This window comes from Genypterus blacodes, unplaced genomic scaffold (genome assembly GCF_046128005.1).
Source record: "Genypterus blacodes isolate CSIRO-AG114 ecotype Tasmania unplaced genomic scaffold, CSIRO-AGI_Gbla_v1 ptg000029l_1, whole genome shotgun sequence".
Lineage (NCBI taxonomy): Eukaryota > Metazoa > Chordata > Actinopteri > Ophidiiformes > Ophidiidae > Genypterus > Genypterus blacodes.
In genome coordinates this window covers 7,704,686-7,725,132 of record NW_027466842.1, presented here as the reverse complement: position 1 = coordinate 7,725,132, position 20,447 = coordinate 7,704,686, and the positions used below count along the sequence as shown (strand labels likewise).

The window sequence follows — 20,447 nt, the reverse complement described above, 5'->3', positions numbered from 1 at the left end:
CAGAGGAATGCTAACTACAGGAGACCCTGTGACTGCTGACGGCCGCACAAATTCAGGCATATGCTACTTCCATGCGCGTTTCGGCGCTAAAGCTAAGAGATGCCGGCCCCCTTGCAACTATGGACCGGCGGGAAACGACAGGGCCCACGTTCAGTTGTAGCCGTGAGCGTGGGTGCAACAAGCAGACTACTATTCATTAAGGACACCCTCTCCAGGCGTAACTTCCTCTGCGACACCGGAGCTAACAGGAGCGTTTTGCCGGCCACGAGGAGTGACACCGCCAGCGGAGGCTACGGCCCCCCATTGACGTCTGCTAACGACAGCCCTATACGCACCTATGGCACAAAGACTGTGAACCTGTGTCTCGAGGGCCGGCAGTTTACGTGGGATTTTGTTACGGCCGACATTTCCTTCCCCATCCTCGGTGCGGATTTCCTGTGCGCTCACGGACTACTAGTAGGCGTCAAGACCAGCCGCTTGGTAGACGCATTGACATTCTCCTCGCTTGCTTGTGTCCGCGGTGAGGCAACATACGGCGGACTCTCCAGCTCTCTTGCTGAGGGGGACAGATATCAACGCCTACTTGGTGAGTTTCCCAGCCTGACGAAGCCCACCTTTTCCGCCACTACCATCAAGCACGGGGTTGAACACCACATTGACACTAAGGGCCCCCCGGTCTACGCTAGGGCCCGGCGGCTCAATCCTGTCAGGCTGGCAGTCGCCAGGTCAGAGTTTGCCAACATGGAGTGCCTGGGCATTATCCACCGCTCTGACAGCCCATGGGCCTCACCCCTCCACATCGTCCCTAAACCAGATGGCGGTTGTCGTCCGTGCGGAGACTACCGCCGCCTTAACGACGCTACCCGGTCCCCCACATCCAGGATTTCTCCGCACATCTGGCTGGCAAACTGGTTTTCTCCAAAGTGGATCTGGTGCGGGGCTACCACCAAGTCCCGGTGCACCCTGCAGACATCCCCAAAACGGCGGTGGTCACGCCGTTCGGACTGTTTGAGTTCCTGCGGATGCCGTTTGGACTTAAGAACACTGCACAGTCTTTCCAGCGGTTGATGGATTCGGCGCTAAGAGACATGCCGTTCATTTTCGTTTACCTAGACGATATTCTCGTTGCCAGCTCCTCGGAGGGAGAGCACCAAGTACACCTCCGGGATCTCTTCAAAAGGCTCGACCAGCACGGCTTGATTATCAACCCTGCGAAGTGCGTGTTCGGGTTGCCCTCCATCCAATTCCTCGGACATCTGGTGAGCAAAGAGGGGGCTGCCCCCCTCCCTGCAAAGGTGGAGGCCGTGTCCGCCTTTCCAAGACCGCACACAGCTCGTGCACTCCGGGAGTTTCTGGGGATGGTAACCTTTTATCACCGGTTCATCCGCCGGGCCGCCCACACTATGCGCCCGCTATACGAGGCTCTTAAGGGTAAGTCCCCCGGTCAGGCCGTCGACTGGACGGCTGAGAGGGATGCCGCGTTCGATGCCACCAAAGCCTCCCTGAGCCAAGCCACCATGCTGGCCCACCCGTCGCACAAGGCCCCCATCGCTATCACCACGGACGCGTCTGATTATGCTGTGGGAGAGGTGCACGAGCAATTGGTCGACGGCGCCTGGAAGCCACTCGTCTTTTTCAGCCGCCAGTTGACCCCCAGGGAGCGCAAGTACAGTGCGTTTGACAGAGAGCTCCTCAGCCTCTGGTTGGCAGTCCGCCATTTCAGGTTCCTGCTTGAAGGTCGAGAGTTTACGGCATTCGTGGACCATAAGCCGCTCACGTTCTGCATGTCCAAGGTGGCCGAGCCTTGGTCGGCCCGCCAGCAGCGTCAGCTCTCCTTCATATCGGAATACACCACGGACATCCGACACGTCGCCGGAAAGGACAATGTGGTGCTCTGTGTGGCTGCTCTCCTCGTTTAAGGCCATACCACTCTGAACACGCCTGATCTCGTCTGATCTCGGAAGCTAAGCAGCGTCGGGCCAGGTTAGTACTTGGATGGGAGACCGCCTGGGAATACCCGGTGCCGTAAGCATTTTGGCCCTCTGAGCAGCAGGCCTCACCTAATCCTCCTCCCTCATGTTTCACTCCCTCTGTCAACACGCAATTTCCCTCGGGAGAATAAAGTTGTATCTTATCTTATCTGAAATGTTAGTGTTCTTCTGATGAAGGCATCATGTAAATTGTGATATACATGAACTTGAGTGTAGTCATGTGTACACGGTGACTTGAACTGGGTCTGTCTCACCTATAAAGAGCCTCTGTGTGGCTGCTCTACTCGTTTACGGCCATACCACTCTGAACACGCCCGATCTCGTCTGATCTCTGAAGCTAAGCAGTGTCGGGCCAGGTTAGTACTTGAAAGGGAGACCGCCTGGGAATACCTGGTGCCGTAAGCATTTTGGCCCTCTGAGCAGCAGGCCTCACCTGGTCCTCCTCCCTCATGTTTCACTCCCTCTCTCAACACGCAATTTCCCTCCGGAGAATAAAGTTCTATCTTATCTTATCTTATATGAAAGCATACATTCAGAAAATGAGTATTGCACATGGCCATAATATGAGATTATTGAATGCACATGAGGAGTGAAGTACACGAGCCACTGTGTGACGATGATGATGATGATGATGATGATTATGATGATGATGATGAAAGTGAGCGTCAGAGATGTAAGTGGTCCCTCTGTATGTTCTATGTGATGATTATCAGTTTCATTAGGTAAGACTTCATTATCCAGAAATGTGTGTTTCTGATGAAGGCATCATGTAAATTGTGATATACATGAACTTGAGTGTAATCATGTGTACACGGTGACTTGAACTGGGTCTGTCTCACCTATAAAGAGCCTCTGTGTGGCTGCTCTCCTCGTTTACGGCCATACCACTCTGAACACGGAAGTAAGAGGAGGTGTGTGTGAGCTCCAGGCGTGCGTGTATTTTGACTGATCCTGTGCGGCAATTTTGATTTTGAGTTTGAACTGTGGCGTTTCTTTAAGCCCAGATTTTTCGTTTCTTTGATAGCTCGGTTTTTGGAGCCACCCCCAGCAGTTTTGACTGTCTGGGGGACACTTTAAGTTATTTGTTTGTTTGGTTTGTGTTTTCCTGATGGAAAATAGTTTATACTGTGCTCCAAGTATGGTGAGAACCAGAGGAAAGGGAGCCGGAGTCGCTGCACCGGGCTCGGACCGGACGGCCGAGGCAAACGAGCCGATGGTGAAAGACGATCGGGCGTACAGGACCGTGGACGGTCAGAATATGACGGGAGAAATGGAGGACACACGTGCGGTGACAGCTCCTGACGTAGCCGAAAATGCGGAAGGAGGAAGAGGGCAGGAGAGAGAAATCATCAGAGAGGAAGAGATACGGATTATTAAGGATAAAGCTGAAGAGTTTCAGCAAAATTTAACGCTCGCCCTGGAGCTGATTGGAGAAGATAAAGTGACCGCAATGGAGCTGATCCAGGCAATACAAGACACTTGTGGGAAAATCATCGCCTGCCGGTACACGGGCAGAAATAAATATGAGATCACAATGAATCACCCGAAGGGGAAAGAAAGACTATTGGACGGCATAAAAATTGGACAGACCGCGATCATGTCAAAGGAGTTATGTAATGATGAGCTGGTGGTCTCGTTTCTGGGGCTGCCGGCGTATATCACGGACAGCGTCATTCTGGGCAAGCTGAACAGCTGGGGAGTGAGTGCAGTATCCCCGATCATCAGGAGAATGTGGCCGGGAACTAGAATTGCTGACGGAACAAGATACGTGAAAGTTAAATTCACGGAGACGGTCCAATCACTTCCATATTCGACCAAGTTTGAGACGGCTTTTGGAGCAGAGTTCTTCAGAGTTTTGCACCACAAACAGGTGAAAGTGTGCAGACAGTGCATACAGACTGGTCATATCCTGAGGGACTGTCCAGATTTCCTTTGTAGAAAATGTGGAGAGCAGGGGCACTATGCAAGGGAGTGCATGGGCAGAGGGAACAAATGCCAGAGCTGCAAAAAGGAGAGCAGCAGATGTGTTTGTGAGGACGTTGATCATGCTCCAGGGACGGGAGGAAAGCAACGTGAGGAGCAGGAAGAATCGAGAGAGAATATCTCTGAGAGGGAGGAGACCGAGAAGGATCGTGCGGAGGGGGAAGCGGAGAAAGGAAGAGACATACTGGAGTCGGACGGAGAGCAAGGAATGGAGGTGAGAGGATCGACAGCTGAGGTGCCGGGACATGGAGACGCAGCAGAGGGGCAGAGTGTGGATACATCGGAGAGAAAGGAGAGGAAGGTGAAAATTGTTCAACTTCAGCGGCCCCCAGAATCAGACTCAGAGATATGCTTGACGGGGTCTCAAGAGTCGGGGAACTCGGAGTCTGATATGGACCTCGGAAACAGCCAGGAGCTGGGGAAGAGAAGACTGCAATGGATGCTGAAGACAAGGGGATCAAAAAGAGGAAAAAGTAAGACGTGAACTGTAGCATAAAGATGATGGGCCTGATTTATCTCTATGTATTTACAATGTTAAAAATACTATCGCAAAACACAAACGGCTTAAGATGTATTAACAAGATGAGAGATGTTTTAAGGGTGGATACTTTTGACATCCTCTGTGTACAAGAGACTAAGTGGACAAGGGAGTGGAGAAGCTATCTGAGGGATACATGGGCTGGAAAAGTGTGGGCAAACAACGGTGTAAATGGACGAGCCGGAGTCGCTATTTTTGCTAAAGGAGATAAGATCAAAAATGTTAAGGAAATAGTGAAGGATGATGAGGGAAGGGTGATCGGTATTGAATTTATTTACAGGAATGTGCTTTACAAACTTTTGAATATTTATGCACCGAATGAGGACAACAAGCGTGGAATTTTCTTTGATCAACTAAAACCGCATTTGGGAGGGAACATTTGTGTAGTGGGGGATTTTAACTGTGCACTTACGAGATTGGATATATCAAGCAACAATACATACAAAAGTGATATAAGTAGGAAATCGCTAAATGAGCTTTTTGACTATTTCAACCTGGTAGATCTGTGGAGGGTGCGCAATATGGGAGAAAGGGGCTTTTCCAGACGACAGACGGTTCTGGGGAAACTTAAACAGTCCAGGATTGACTTATGTCTATTAGCATCTGGGCTGGAAAAAAAGATTTCAAAATGCTGGTATGAGTTCACAGGGTTTAGCGATCATGCAAGGTTATGGGTGGAGCTGGGGGAGAAAGAGCACAAAGGTGGAGGGTTATGGTGTTTAAATAACAGTGTTTTGCTGGATGGAAAATATAGGGAGAAAGTTGAAAAACTACTGAAAGAAAGAAAAAGAGAACTGCAGGGTGAGGGTTGTATAAATATGGGGGAGTGGTGGGAGGAGGTGAAACTGCACATCAAAAAAGTGACAATAAACTATTGTAAAAATAAAATGGAGAAGGAAAGAAGGACTGAGTATAGTTTAAGAGACCAGATTAATAAAGAGCTGGAATGGTCGATTGCAGAGGAAAACTTCAACAATCTAAAATATCTCATGCTGAGAAAACAATTAGATGAGCTTGAGAAGAAACGGAGCAGAGGGGCAGCTATCAGATCGAGGATGAAGGATATTTTAGAAGGGGAAAAGAATACAAGTTTCTTTTTAGGGCTTGAAAAAAGACAGCAAAAGAAAGCTCATCTGCAAAACCTGAAAAATGAAGAGGGTAAGACAATGGAGAAGACAGAGGAAATGCTGGAGGTGGCTCATAAACATTTTAAAACACTTTTTTCAAAGATGGAGGTAAACTCTACAGACCACAGTGTTTTTGAAGGGATAGAAAAAAAATTAGGGGAAGATGACAGAGCAGACTGTGATAAAAACATAACAGAGGAAGAATTGGAAAGAGCAATAAATGGTTTGAATAAGAACAAAAGTCCAGGGCTGGATGGGTTATCGGGGGAATTTTACATCACCTTTAAACAGGTGATGAAGCCAATTCTCCTGAGAATCTTTCAATGCATGGAGCGGGAGGGGAAAGCATCTGGGGACTTCTTCACGGGGCTAATCCGAGTGGTGTATAAGAATAAGGGTGACAAAGGTGATTTGGGGAATTATAGGCCAATTAGTCTGCTAAATACAGATTATAAAATACTGGCTAAAATCCTGGCAAACAGATTGAAGGAGGTGATAGGCACAGTGGTGAATCCCTGTCAGTGTTATGGTGTGGTAGGGAGAGTCATTAGTGACATCATCTTATCGATCCAGGACATCTTTGACAAAATGAATCAGAAGGGAGGGCTGTACATAGGGGTTGATTTAGAGAAGGCGTTTGATAGGGTGGATCATGATTTTTTGTTTAAAACACTGGAAAAGATGGGTTTCTGGGAAGGTTTCACTAAATGGATTAGGTTAATATATAGGAATGCCATCAGTAGGGTGAAAATAAACGGGAGGTTAACTGAGAGCTTCGCTCTGGAGAGGTCAATCAGGCAAGGATGCCCGCTTTCAGCTATGTTATACTCCATAGCGGCAGAACCCTTGTCTGCCCTCATTAGGAGGGACCCAGGGATTTTGGGGATTGAAATGGAAGATAAAACGGACACGAAAATCTACCAGTACGCAGATGACATAAGTATTACGGTTAGGGATGAGAGGAGTGTAGACAGGGTGCTGCAGCATGTAGAGTGCTATGAGAGGGCATCTGGGGCATCTGAAGGAAAAAAAAAAGAGAAAAAAAAAAAAAAAAAGATGTGATGAATGGTGTTATAGATTGTTGGAAATAATTTGATTTGATTTGAAATGACTTGTATTTACTTGTGTAAAATGTATTTGTAAAAATATTTATTTTTTGATAATAAAAGAGAAAAAAAAAAAACACGCCCGATCTCGTCTGATCTCGGAAGCTAAGCAGCTTCGGGCCAGGTTAGTACTTGGATGGGAGACCGCCTGGGAATACCCGGTGCCGTAAGCATTTTGGCCCTCTGAGCAGCAGGCCTCACCTGGTCCTCCTCCCTCATGTTTCCCTCCCTCTGTCAACACCCAATGTCCCTCGGGAGAATAAAGTTGTATCTTATCTTATCTTATATGAAAGCATACATTCAGAAAATGAGTATTGCACATGGGCATAATATGAGAAGATTGAATGCACATGAGAAGTGAAGTACACGAGCCACTGTGTGACGATGATGATGATGATGATGATGAAGATGATGATGATGAAAGTGAGCGTCAGAGATGTTAGTGGTCCCTCTTTATGTTCTATGTGATGATCATCAGTTTCATTAGGTAAGACTTCATTATCCAGAAATGTGTGTTTCTGATGAAGGCATCATGTAAATTGTGATATACATGAACTTGAGTGTAGTCATGTGTACACGGTGACATGAACTGGGTCTGTCTCACCTATAAAGAGCCTCTGTGTGGCTGCTCTCCTCGTTTACGTCCATAACACTCTGAACACGCCCGATCTCGTCTGATCTCGGAAGCTAATCAGCGTCGGGCCAGGTAAGTACTTGGATGGGAGACCGCCTGGGAATACCCGGTGCCGTAAGCATTTTGGCCCTCTGAGCAGCAGGCCTCACCTGGTCCTCCTCCCTCATGTTTCACTCCCTCTGTCAACACGCAATTTCTCTCGGGAGAATAAAGTTGTATCTTATCTTATCTGAAATGTTAGTGTTCTTCTGATGAAGGTGTTGCACACTTGAAGAAAGTAATACTCTCAACGGCGTGCTGGGAAAAGTTTTTCGTTTAATCCAAAGTTTCCACAATACAGCTCACTTCACCATTTACATCTCCCGCCTTCCGTTCTCAGTGGCTACTTCTTCTCTCTCTCACCGTTATGCAACTGCATTATATCCCAGTACTACAGCGCCACTTCTGGCCAAAACATGCAACAACATCGTAACAAAAGAAAATAAAAGGCCACAACTTAATGGAAAAGGGACCAAAGAAAAGACTAAATGGGGGGTATGTCACACTCTCCCCTGCTTAACTAAATGTCGTCCCGACATTTCCCGTCTCAGTTCATCCTGTTTAAGACAATTTGATCACTTCCAGGTTAGAGTCCATTATTCAAGACACATATCTAATGACAGATTTCACATCACACTTATCTCCCCTTAATGTCATGTGTTAAACAGAGGAAGTCATTGTGCACTATGACAACTATCTATTTACTCCGCTGTGTTCACGGGCAGCTTGTCTTGACTGGAATAGGCGTGACCTTTGACCTGTAGCGAAATCACATAGAATCTCACACTTCATATATTCTAATAACTCTTTTCTTCATATCATTTCGTTATAAGAGTCTCTTTACATTTAGTCTTTTCAACCATACTCCTGTAAATACAATATCTTACAACCACCGTTTCCTCTTCAGTTATATTTGTGCGATTCTAAATGTGAGAACTGACTTTGTGTGGGCCTATATAAACTAAAAGTATTTTTTTTCTTTTAAACAACACATTAATATTTTCCATCCATCATATGACTTTGACATGAACTAACAAATTGTATTCATCTTAAAACTGGATGGCTTGAACTTACAACTTTAAAGTGCATCATATAGTCTCATAACTTTAATTCAATTAACTGTGGGCTGCCCCAACCTATCATATGCGAGTGTTTTGGGTGCAGGTCTATTTCTGAAAGGATATCGTCTCGCAGGTGGTGAAGATGATGGATACTCTTCTCCCTCATTGCTTGCGGTCTCCAGCTCAGCCTCTTCTATATCCTCACTCAGGCCTGCTGTCACAGTCACTTCATTTTCCAGTCCAGTCCCGATCTGTTCTTCTTGCTCTCTGTCCGTGTCTGATGTCCACAGGGTCTGTTCTCCCATCACATTGTCTCCCTCAGGTGCTGGTGTTGCAGCCCGTGGCTGAAACTCTGTAGCCTCTGGTCTGAGGTTCCTTCTGGTTTGTGCTGCGGAGTCTCCTTGGGGCCATCTGGACATGCATCGCCAGTCATCCTCTTCAGAGTCAGATGAACACTCGGGTTCTGCATTCTGTTTTGTCGGTGTCTTTTTCTCTTTGTGTGGTCTCTCACCTCTTTTCTTTTCAGGCTTGTGTGACTCAACTGGCAGGAAGTCACAGGGGAGCAGCAGATTTCGATGAAGCACTCTGGTGCGGCCCTGGCCATCCTCTGGTTGTACTTCATAAACTGGACTTTCTGGGTGTTTTCTCTTGACCACTACATGGACTTTGTCTTCCCAGAATGACCTGAGTTTTCCGGGTCCACCTCTTTCAGTCAAGTTCCTAATGAGAACTCTGCAGCCAGGATACAGCTCTGCACCTTGAACCTTCCGGTCATACAGGTTTTTCCCCCTCTCTCCGCTTGCCTTCGCAGCCTTGGAGGCTAACTGGTACGCCTCCTCCATCCTCTGTTTCCATTTCTTGGCATAGTCATCATGAGATGCACTGCCATCACTGTGGGGGATACTGAACATGATGTCAATAGGCAATCTGGGGTTACGACCAAAGAGCAGGTAATATGGTGCGTATCCAGTGGACTCATTGCGCGTGCAATTGTAGGCGTGTATTACTTTGGCAAGAGAATTCTTCCAATCTGCTTTAGCTTGGTCATCTAGGTTACGCAACATGGCCAGCAGGGTGCGGTTGAAGCGTTCCACTTGACCGTTCCCCTGGGGGTGGTACGGGGTGGTGCGAGAACCTTGGATGCCAGAGTATTTTTGGAGCTCTGCAAACAACTTATTCTCAAATTCTCTACCCTGATCATGGTGTAATTTCGTGGGGAAGCCGAATTTGAGGACAAAGTCACCGAATATCTTCTCAGCTGCAGTTCGAGCACTGTTGTTAGTACATGCATACGCCTGAGCGAATCGTGTAAAATGGTCCATGACCACCAGAATGTACTCATATCCTCCTTTACACTTCTCTAGGTGCATGAAGTCAATTGAGACCAGCTCAAAGGGGTATGTTGTCACAATACTGGTAAGTGGTGCTCTTACTGCTTTCTGTGGTCTTTTCCGTTTCACACAGCTACAGACCTTGTTGATGTGATGCTCAACGTCTCTCTGCATATGAGGCCAAAAGAAACGCTCACGGATCAGATGGAGTGTCCGTTCAACGCCCAAGTGTCCCATCTCTTCATGCAGCTCTCTCAGGATGAGGGGACGGAACTTTGGAGGCACAACCAGTTGTGTGCGTGTTGCTGTCTGTTGCCGGAGAACATCCTCAGCATCAATCACCAACTTCGCTTTCTCCCTTGCAAACACTGCCAACTCACTGTGAGTGTCTTTCACCCTCGGCCACTGCTGTTGTGCGACCTGCTGTTTCACCTGCTTCAGCAGTAGATCCTCGTCTTGAGCGGCTCTCAGTGCTTGAGGGGCGATCTGCTTTGCTGCGTTCATCCGCGGCTCACTGCTCAGCTCTGCGATGGCTGTGGTGATGGTCACTGGACACAGCAACTGCTCTCTCTCCACCTGGTGAACTGACAACCCTTTGGAGACACTGGCCAAGATCTCAGACTGTATCTTTTGTGAACAGGTTAGCATATACTTCTCTATGTCAAGGGGCATTCTCGATAGCCCGTCTGCGTCAGAGTTAGACTTCCCTGGCCTGTACTTAATTGAAAATCGGAAGTCTGCCAATTCAGCCACCCATCTCAGCAACGTGGCATTCAATTTAGCTGTTGTCAGCACATATGTCAGAGGGTTATTATCTGTATATACTACAAACGATGGAGTGTAATACAAATAATCCCTAAACCTCTCGCATATAGCCCATTTCATTGCTAAAAACTCTAGCTTACCAGAATGTAGATGGTAATTCTTCTCTGGAGCAGAGAGTGTGCGGGAGCCATACGCAATGACCTTTAACCTTCCCTCCTGTTTTTGATAGAGCACCGCTCCAAGTCCATCCTGGGACGCATCACAATGCATAATGAACGGTTCTTCAAAGTTTGGGTAGCCCAGCACAGGAGGACTGGAGAGGTAATCTATCAGCTGACTGAGAACTGTACTGTGTTCTTCTGTCCACCTGATACGTTGATGTGAGGGTACCTGGCTTTGCTTTGTCTTTCTCACCCCAGCCTTCTGCTTCTTTGTGCCTTTAGGGGTCTCACTGCCTGGTATCTCAGCGCACAGCAGTGCATAGAGAGGCTTAGCTATGCGAGAGAAGTTTGGGATATAGGCTCGGTAGTATGAGATGAATCCTAGCACTTTCCGCACCTCACCCACTGTCGCTGGCTTTCTCTGCTTCATCTCTTGCACTGGGGCTACTTCTGCAGGATCCATTGTGTAGCCTTCCTTCGATACGATCTTTCCCAGAAATCTGACCTGGTTCTTAAAGAGCTCACATTTCTTTGCAGTCAATTTCATCCCGTGCTGTTGGTAGCGCTGAAGCACTTTTCTCACATCTTTCAGGTGATTATCAAATGTTTGGCTATGAACCAGATTATCGTCTAGATATGGCTCGCAAATTTCATCTCTGAGTCCAGATAGACACTCCTCCATGCTGCGCTGGAATTCGGAGGGTGCTGTAGACAAGCCAAAAGGGATTCGGATCCACTCATATAGGCCCCAGGGTGTTATAAAAGCTGTGAGTGGTCTACTACTTTCTTCCACGAACCCCTGATGGTAGGCCTTGCCTTGATCTAACACTGAAAACCATGCACTCCCATGTAAACTATCTAGCATATCTTGAATGCGGGGAATAGGGTGGCGATCTGGCAGAGACTTACGGTTGAGTTCTCTGTAGTCACAGCACAGACGGAGGTTCCCATCTTTTTTCCGCACACAGACAATGGGAGATGAGTAATGTGACCTAGATTTTTGGATCCAGCCCCTATTTAACAAGTCTTCTAAGTACTGTTTTACTTCTTTGTGAAGTGGCTTAGGCACAGACACATAGGTACGTCTTACCGGTGTTGTATCTGTGAGTCTGATTTTCCGTTGTAGGGAAGGGATGTATCCCACATCATCATCGTCTCTGGCGAACGCTCTGCATTCCTCCCTCAACATCTGCTTCACTTGTCGCTGCTGAGCAAGGGGGAGGTGAATCAGTGTGATTGGTGGGTCCCACCTTTCCTCGTCCACCGCTGTCCTTCCATCAGGCTCAGGCTCATCCTCCCTGCTGACCTCTGGACGTTCGACTGGAGAAGCTGGTCGGGGAGTGACTGGCTTGGCGTCCACTGGATAGACAGCTTTGACCAGTTGAACCTGCCCCAACACTGTGCGTGGGCTCAGGGTGACATCATGACAGGTGTAATTGGTGATGGGCAGTGCTATGCGAGAATATGTCCCTTCGCTAAGAGTCATCATGCTCTCTGACATACTCAGGCCATCTGGCCAGGGGGCATGTTCATCAGGCAGAAAAAGGGCTTCTTGACTGGACAGTAGAGGACCTGTTCTCACAGCACATTTTATAGTTCTTACCTGACCTGCTGGGATCACTTCCTTCTGCCTGCCCACTCTCACTAGGCCGTCACTGCACTCAGGGTCACTGTTTTGAATAATTTTCACTAACATTTCAGTCTTTTTACAGCTAAAAGAGAAAGCTGTGCTCACAGCCTGTGTTATTACTTCATGTGGACCCTCCACACCATTCTTTAACAACAGTTCAATTACATTGTAACCAATGATTGGCTCTTCTGCTGCTCCTTTCTCACCTGTCACGAGCATGGGCACCTGAAGCGTGAACTCTGGAGCATGTGATGGGTCTAGGTGGAACGTGACCTCCACCCAGCCTAGGAAAGGGATGTCGGTCTGGTTGACAGCTTTCCCCACAAAAGGACCAGGGCCGAGGAGTTCTTCAGTGCTCCGTACCTTCACCTCTGGGATGCAGTTCTTCCTCCAGGTCTCATTGATAAGGCAGACTTGCGATCCAGTGTCCCATAAGGCTTGAGTCTTCACCCCATCTAGGTAGCAACTCACCATGCACTTCTTTCCAATAAGTCTCAGCAGCTGTGAATGGTGACGAGGGGAGATGTGGCTAATATAAGCAGAACCTGCCAATCTTCCACCTGGGGAACACCTTTCTGCTCGCAGTCTCTCTTCTAATTGTACAATGCTTTCTCTAAGAATAGTAGGGGTGTTGAGTGACCTGCTATGCTGTTCTTGAGTGTCAGGGGAGGTACATTCTACAGTCTGTCCTTTGATATTAGCTGAATCAGTGTTGCCTCTTGAGTTCCTTTGGCCTCTGCATCCTCTTGAGAGGTGTCCACTCAGGCCACATTTGAAGCAGTGGTCACACTGTTCCTCTTCACCCCGGTCTTGACATCCTCTGCATGCCCTCTTCCCTCTGTTTTGGAACTGGTGAGATGGTCGTGCTGAGTACTGAACATTCTTCCTCAGCTCAGCCACTTCCTCTCTCAGCTGTTTCACTGCATCCATCAGTTCAGTTTCTGAAGAGCTTTTTGGAGTTTTTATCTTCTGACTTTTAACACTGGCCTTGACTGAAGCTGTGTTCAGATGGCTGGTCATTGTCTGTTTCCCTGTCACTATACAGCTGGTAAGTAGTTGTTTCTGTTTTTAGCTCATTTATTCTGGCTGGCTTATTTGGGATACTTTTCTTCAATTTCTGCTGTGTCTCCCAATCAACAGCAGCAGCATCATTCATTTTCTCTATCAATATCTCGTCAGTCACTCCTAGATCATCTAGGTGAGGTTTCAGCTGCATTTTAACATTATCACTCAGTAGTCCTGTACTGACTGACCTAAGAAACTTTTTCTGAATGAGGTCTGGGCTATACTGTACATCTGAGCTGGCATCTTCTGCAGCCGCCAGTAGCCTCTCTTTGAGTTCAACTGCACGAAAAAGAAAATTCTGAGGGGATTCTTTTGCATCTTGAGTTATGTTAATGAGTCTGTGGAACATATCTGTAGTGTTGTTTTCTTTGAAATGGGCTTTAAGAATCGTCTTCAACTGCACGAGTGTCAAATTATTTTTGGCTTCCAGCATATCACGTAAACTGAGCCCTGGTGTATCAGCTTTTACTACGGCTTCAACAATTTCTACATCACTGTGGCCTTTACGTTTTTCAGAGTCTATTTGGTACATGAGGTTAGTGTATGATAACTTGTCTCTCTGCCCCAATTCACCTATCTGGCCATTAATCCGAAACTCGCGTCTGATAACCACTTCAGGGGCTCTGGAGAATGGGAGTTCTGGCGGGCTAGCCGTCCTGTTCATTTTTTCCCGAAGCCGACTCATTTCCTCCTCGAGCATTTTGGTCGACGTCTGGAATGTCAACTGCATTTCAGCATACTGTTTTTGTAGCTTTTGTAGCTCCTCTTCATTTTTATCATACCTCTCTGGTTTGGGCGCGTTTTCTCTCAATCGCTTAGCTGTAGCTAACAACTCTTGCCCAAATGTCTCTGCTACATCTTGTTCCTCCACTTCAAAAGCATTCTCTACTGACTCATTAATTGCTCGGATCAACGTGTGTTTCTTCTCCTTGTCTGATGAAACTTTAGCTCGGATACACACTTCTTTTAGCTGTTCCACGTTTAGCCGACACAGTAGCTCCGTTAGCTGATCCTGTAACTGCTCCAGCTCCATTTTGCGCGTTCCAACGTTCGTTCTTTTTTTTTGTCTTCAGACTTCTTTTTTGTATCACGTTGAGTCCCTGTTCGGGCGCCAATTTTGTTGCACACTTGAAGAAAGTAATACTCTCAACGGCGTGCTGGGAAAGCTTTTTCGTTTAATCCAAAGTTTCCACAATACAGCTCACTTCACCATTTACATCTCCCGCCTTCCGTTCTCAGTGGCTACTTCTTCTCTCTCTCACCGTTATGCAACTGCATTATATCCCAGTACTACAGCGCCACTTCTGGCCAAAACATGCAACAACATCGTAACAAAAGAAAATAAAAGGCCACAACTTAATGGAAAAGGGACCAAAGAAAAGACTAAATGGGGGGTATGTCACAAAGGCATCATGTAAATTGTGATATACATGAACTTGAGTGTAGTCATGTGTACACGGTGACTTGAACTGGGTCTGTCTCACCTATAAAGAGCCTCTGTGTTGCTGCTCTCCTCGTTCACGGCCATACCACTCTGAACACGCCTGATCTCTTCTGATCTCAGAAGCTAAGCAGCGTCTGGCCAGGTTAGTACTTGGATGGGAGACCGCCTGGGAATACCCGGTGCCGTTAGCATTTTGGCCCTCTGAGCAGCAGGCCTCACCTGGTCCTCCTCCCTCATGTTTCACTCCCTCTGTCAACACCCAATGTCCCTCGGGAGAATAAAGTTGTATCTTATCTTATCTTATATGAAAGCATACATTCAGAAAATGAGTATTGCACATGGGCATAATATGACAAGATTGAATGCACATGAGAAGTGAAGTACACGAGCCACTGTGTGACGATGATGATTATGATGATGATGATGATGATGAAAGTGAGCGTCAGAGATGTTAGTTGTCCCTCTTTATCTTCTATGTGATGATTATCAGTTTCATTAGGTAAGACTTCATTATCCAGAAATGTGTGTTTCTGATGAAGGCATCATGTAAATTGTGATATACATGAACATGAGTGTAGTCATGTGTACACGGTGACTTGAACTGGGTCTGTCTCACTTATAAAGAGCCTCTGTGTGGCTGCTCTCCTCGTTTACGGCCATACCACTCTGAACACGCCTGATCTCGTCTGATCTCGGAAGCTAATTAGCGTCGGGCCAGGTTAGTACTTGGATGGGAGACCCCCTGGGAATACCCGGTGCCGTAAGCATTTTGGCCCTCTGAGCAGCAGGCCTCACCTGGTCCTCCTCCCTCATGTTTCACTCCCTCTGTGAACACACAATTTCCCTCGGGAAAATAAAGTTGTATCTTATCTTATCTTATATGAAAGCATACATTCAGAAAATGAGTATTGCACAAGATCATAATATGAGAAGATTGAATGCACATGAGAAGTGAAGTACACGAGCCACTGTGTGAGATGATGATGATGATGATGATGATGATGATAATGATGATGAAAGTGAGCGTCAGAGATGTTAGTGGTCCCTCTTTATGTTCTATGTGATGATTATCAGTTTCATTTGGTAAGACCTCATTATCCAGAAATGTGTGTTTCTGATGAAGGCATCATGTAAATTGTGATGTACATGAACTTGAGTGTAGTCATGTGTACACGGTGACTTGAACTGGGTCTGTCTCACCTATAAAGAGCCTCTGTGTGGCTGCTCTCCTCGGTACGGCCATACCACTCTGAACACGCCCGATCTCGTCTGATCTCGGAAGCTAAGCAGCGTCGGGCCAGGTTAGTAATTGCATGGGAGACCGCCTGGGAAAACCCGGTGCCGTAAGCATTTTGGCACTCTGAGCAGTAGGCCTCACCTGGTCCTCCTCCCTCATGTTTCACTCCCTCTCTCAACACGCAATTTCCCTCGGGAAAATAAAGTTGTATCTTATCTTATCTTATATGAAAGCATACATTCAGAAAATGAGTATTGCACATGGGCATAATATGAGATGATTGAATGCACCTGAGGAGTGAAGTACACGAGCCACTGTGTGACGATGATGATGATGATGATGATAATGATGATGAAAGTGAGTGTCAGAGATGTTAGTGGTCCCTCTTTATGTTCTATGTGATGATTATCAGTTTCATTAGGTAAGACTTCATTATCCAGAAATGTGTGTTTCTGATGAAGGCATCATGTAAATTGTGATATACATGAACTTGAGTGTAGTCATGTGTACACGGTGACTTGAACTGGGTCTGTCTCATCTATAAAGAGCCTCTGTGTGGCTGCTCTCCTCGTTCATGGCCATACCTCTCTGAACACGCCCGATCTCTTCTGATCTCAGAAGCTAAGCAGCGTCGGGCCAGGTTAGTACTTGGATGGGAGACCGCCTGGGAATACCCGGTGCCGTTAGCATTTTGGCCCTCTGAGCAGCAGGCCTCACCTGGTCCTCCTCCCTCATGTTTCACTCCCTCTGTCAACACGCAATGTCCCTCAGGAGAATAAAGTTGTATCTTATCTTATCTTATATGAAAGCATACAATCAGAAAATGAGTATTGCACATGGGCATAATATGAGAAGATTGAATGCACATGAGAAGTGAAGTACACGAGCCACTGTGTGACAATGATGATGATGATGATGATGAAAGTGAGCCTCAGAGATGTTAGTGGTCCCTCCTTATGTTCTATATGATGATTATCAGTTTCATTAGGTAAGACTTCATTATCCAGAAATGTGTGTTTCTGATGAAGGCATCATGTAAATTGTGATATACATGAACTTGAGTGTAGTCATGTGTACACGGTGACTTGAACTGGGTCTGTCTCACTTATAAAGAGCCTCTGTGTGGCTGCTCTCCTCGTTTACGGCCATACCACTCTGAACACGCCTGATCTCGTCTGATCTCGGAAGCTAATTAGCGTCGGGCCAGGTTAGTACTTGGATGGGAGACCGCCTGGGAATACCCGGTGCCGTAAGCATTTTGGCCCTCTGAGCAGCAGGCCTCACCTGGTCCTCCTCCCTCATGTTTCACTCCCTCTGTGAACACGCAATTCCCCTCGGGAGAATAAAGTTGTATCTTATCTTATCTTATATGAAAGCATACATTCAGAAAATGAGTATTGCACACGATCATAATATGAGAAGATTGAATGCACATAAGAAGTGAAGTACACGAGCCACTGTGTGACGATGATGATGATGATGATGATGATGATGATGATGATGAAAGTGAGCGTCAGAAATGTTAGTGGTCCCTCTGTATGTTCCATGTGATGATTATCAGTTTCATTAGGTAAGACTTCATTATCCAGAAATGTGTGTTTCTGATGAAGGCATCATGTAAATTGTGATATACATGAACTTGAGTGTAGTCATGTGTACACGGTGACTTGAACTGGGTCTGTCTCACCTATAAAGAGCCTCTGTGCGGCTGCTTTCCTTGTTTACGGCCATACCACTCTGAACACGCCTGATCTCATCTGATCTTGTGAAGCTAAGCAGCGTCGGGCCAGGTTAGTACTTGGATGGGAGACCGCCTAGGAATACCCGGTGCCGTAAGCATTTTGGCCCTGTGAGCAGCAGGCCTCACCTGGTCCTCCTCCCTCATGTTTCACTCACTCTGTGAACACGCAAGTTCCCTCGGGAGAATAAAGTTGTATCTTATCTTATCTTATATGAAAGCATACATTCAGAAAATGAGTATTGCACATGGGCATAATATGAGAAGATTGAATGCACATGAGAAGTGAAGTACACGAGCCACAGAGTGACGATGATGATGATGATGATGATGAGGATGATGATGATGATGATGATGAAAGTGAGCGTCAGAGATGTAAGTGGTCCCTCTGTATGTTCTATGTGATGATTATCAGTTTCATTAAGGTAAGACTTCATTATCCAGAAATGTGTGTTTCTGATGAAGGCATCATGTAAATTGTGATATACATGAACTTGAGTGTAGTCATGTGTACACGGTGACTTGAACTGGGTCTGTCTCACCTATAAAGAGCCTCTGTGTGGCTGCTCTTCTTGTTTACGGCCATACCACTCTGAACACGGAAGTCAGAGGAGGTGTGTTTGAGCTCCAGGCGTGCGTGTATTTTGACTGATCCTGTGCGGCAATTTTGATTTTGAGTTTGAACTGTGGCGTTTCTTTAAGCCCAGATTTTTCGTTTCTTTGATAGCTCGGTTTTTGGAGCCACCCCCAGCAGTTTTGACTGTCTGGGGGACACTTTAAGTTATTTGTTTGTTTGGTTTGTGTTTTCCTAATGGAAAATAGTTTATACTGTGCTCCAAGTATGGTGAGAACCAGAGGAAAGGGAGCCAGAGTTGCTGCACCGGGCCCGGACCGGAGGCCGAGGCAAGCGAGCCGATGGTGAAAGACGATCGGGCGTACAGGACCGTGGACGGTCAGAATATGACGGGAGAAATGGAGGACACACGTGCGGTGACAGCTCCTGACGTAGCCGAAAATGCGGAAGGAGGAAGAGGGCAGGAGAGAGAAATCATCAGAGAGGAAGAGATACGGATTATTAAGGATAAAGCTGAAGAGTTTCAGCAAAATTTAACGCTCGCCCTGGAGCTGATTGGAGAAGATAAAGTGACCGCAATGAGCTGATCCAGGCAATACAAGACACTTGTGGGAAAATCATCGCCTGCCGGTACACGGGCAGAAATAAATATGAGATCACAATGAATCACCCGAAGGGGAAAGAAAGACTATTGGACGGCATAAAAATTGGACAGACCGCGATCATGTCCAAGGAGTTATGTAATGATGAGCTGGTGGTCTCGTTTCTGGGGCTGCCGGCGTATATCACGGACAGCGTCATTCTGGGCAAGCTGAACAGCTGGGGAGTGAGTGCAGTATCCCCGATCATCAGGAGAATGTGGCCGGGAACTAGAATTGCTGACGGAACAAGATACGTGAAAGTTAAATTCACGGAGACGGTCCAATCACTTCCATATTCGACCAAGTTTGAGACGGCTTTTGGAGCAGAGTTCTTCAGAGTTTTGCACGACAAACAGGTGAAAGTGTGCAGACAGTGCATACAGACTGGTCATATCCTGAGGGACTGTCCAGATTTCCTTTGTAGAAAATGTGGAGAGCAGGGGCACTATGCAAGGGAGTGCATGGGCAGAGGGAACAAATGCCAGAGCTGCAAAAAGGAGAGCAGCAGATGTGTTTGTGAGGACGTTGATCATGCTCCAGGGACGGGAGGAAAGCAACGTGAGGAGCAGGAAGAATCGAGAGAGAATATCTCTGAGAGGGAGGAGACCGAGAAGGATCGTGCGGAGGGGGAAGCGGAGAAAGGAAGAGACATACTGGAGTCGGACGGAGAGCAAGGAATGGAGGTGAGAGGATCGACAGCTGAGGTGCCGGGACATGGAGACGCAGCAGAGGGGCAGAGTGTGAATACATCGGAGAGAAAGGAGAGGAAGGTGAAAATTGTTCAACTTCAGCGGCCCCCAGAATCAGACTCAGAGATATGCTTGACGGGGTCTCAAGAGTCGGGGAACTCGGAGTCTGATATGGACCTCGGAAACAGCCAGGAGCTGGGGAAGAGAAGACTGCAATGGATGCTGAAGACAAGGGGATCAAAAAGAGGAAAAAGTAAGACGTGAACTGTAGCATAAAGATGATGGGCCTGATTTATCTCTATGTATTTACAATGTTAAAAATACTATCGCAAAACACAAACGGCTTAAGATGTATTAACAAGATGCGAGATGTTTTAAGGGTGGATACTTTTGACATCCTCTGTGTACAAGAGACTAAGTGGACAAGGGAGTGGAGAAGCTATCTGAGGGATACATGGGCTGGAAAAGTGTGGGCAAACAACGGTGTAAATGGACGAGCCGGAGTCGCTATTTTTGCTAAAGGAGATAAGATCAAAAATGTTAAGGAAATAGTGAAGGATGATGAGGGAAGGGTGATCGGTATTGAATTTATTTACAGGAATGTGCTTTACAAACTTTTGAATATTTATGCACCGAATGAGGACAACAAGCGTGGAATTTTCTTTGATCAACTAAAACCGCATTTGGGAGGGA

At 46.8% G+C, this 20,447-nt stretch overlaps 6 non-coding genes and 3 pseudogenes across 6 annotated transcripts; all 9 read left to right on the top strand.

Annotated features, from left to right (window-relative positions):
- Positions 1 to 1,913: 1,913 nt before the first annotated feature.
- On the top strand, positions 1,914 to 2,032 carry LOC142994435 (5S ribosomal RNA). Its single transcript, XR_012961378.1, has one exon. It is a non-coding gene; the product is annotated as a 5S ribosomal RNA (ribosomal RNA).
- A 245-nt stretch (positions 2,033 to 2,277) lies between these two features.
- On the top strand, positions 2,278 to 2,396 carry LOC142994430 (5S ribosomal RNA). The gene has a single exon (XR_012961373.1). It is a non-coding gene; the product is annotated as a 5S ribosomal RNA (ribosomal RNA).
- A 4,985-nt stretch (positions 2,397 to 7,381) lies between these two features.
- Positions 7,382 to 7,500, top strand: LOC142994386 (5S ribosomal RNA; annotated as a pseudogene).
- A 7,447-nt stretch (positions 7,501 to 14,947) lies between these two features.
- On the top strand, positions 14,948 to 15,066 carry LOC142994457 (5S ribosomal RNA). Its single transcript, XR_012961400.1, has one exon. It is a non-coding gene; the product is annotated as a 5S ribosomal RNA (ribosomal RNA).
- A 457-nt stretch (positions 15,067 to 15,523) lies between these two features.
- LOC142994437 (5S ribosomal RNA) lies at positions 15,524 to 15,642 on the top strand. The gene has a single exon (XR_012961380.1). It is a non-coding gene; the product is annotated as a 5S ribosomal RNA (ribosomal RNA).
- A 464-nt stretch (positions 15,643 to 16,106) lies between these two features.
- LOC142994399 (5S ribosomal RNA) lies at positions 16,107 to 16,225 on the top strand (annotated as a pseudogene).
- Positions 16,226 to 16,682: 457 nt separating this feature from the next.
- On the top strand, positions 16,683 to 16,801 carry LOC142994380 (5S ribosomal RNA). The gene has a single exon (XR_012961349.1). It is a non-coding gene; the product is annotated as a 5S ribosomal RNA (ribosomal RNA).
- Positions 16,802 to 17,249: 448 nt separating this feature from the next.
- LOC142994436 (5S ribosomal RNA) lies at positions 17,250 to 17,368 on the top strand. The gene has a single exon (XR_012961379.1). It is a non-coding gene; the product is annotated as a 5S ribosomal RNA (ribosomal RNA).
- A 463-nt stretch (positions 17,369 to 17,831) lies between these two features.
- Positions 17,832 to 17,951, top strand: LOC142994384 (5S ribosomal RNA; annotated as a pseudogene).
- The last annotated feature ends 2,496 nt before the right edge of the window (positions 17,952 to 20,447 follow it).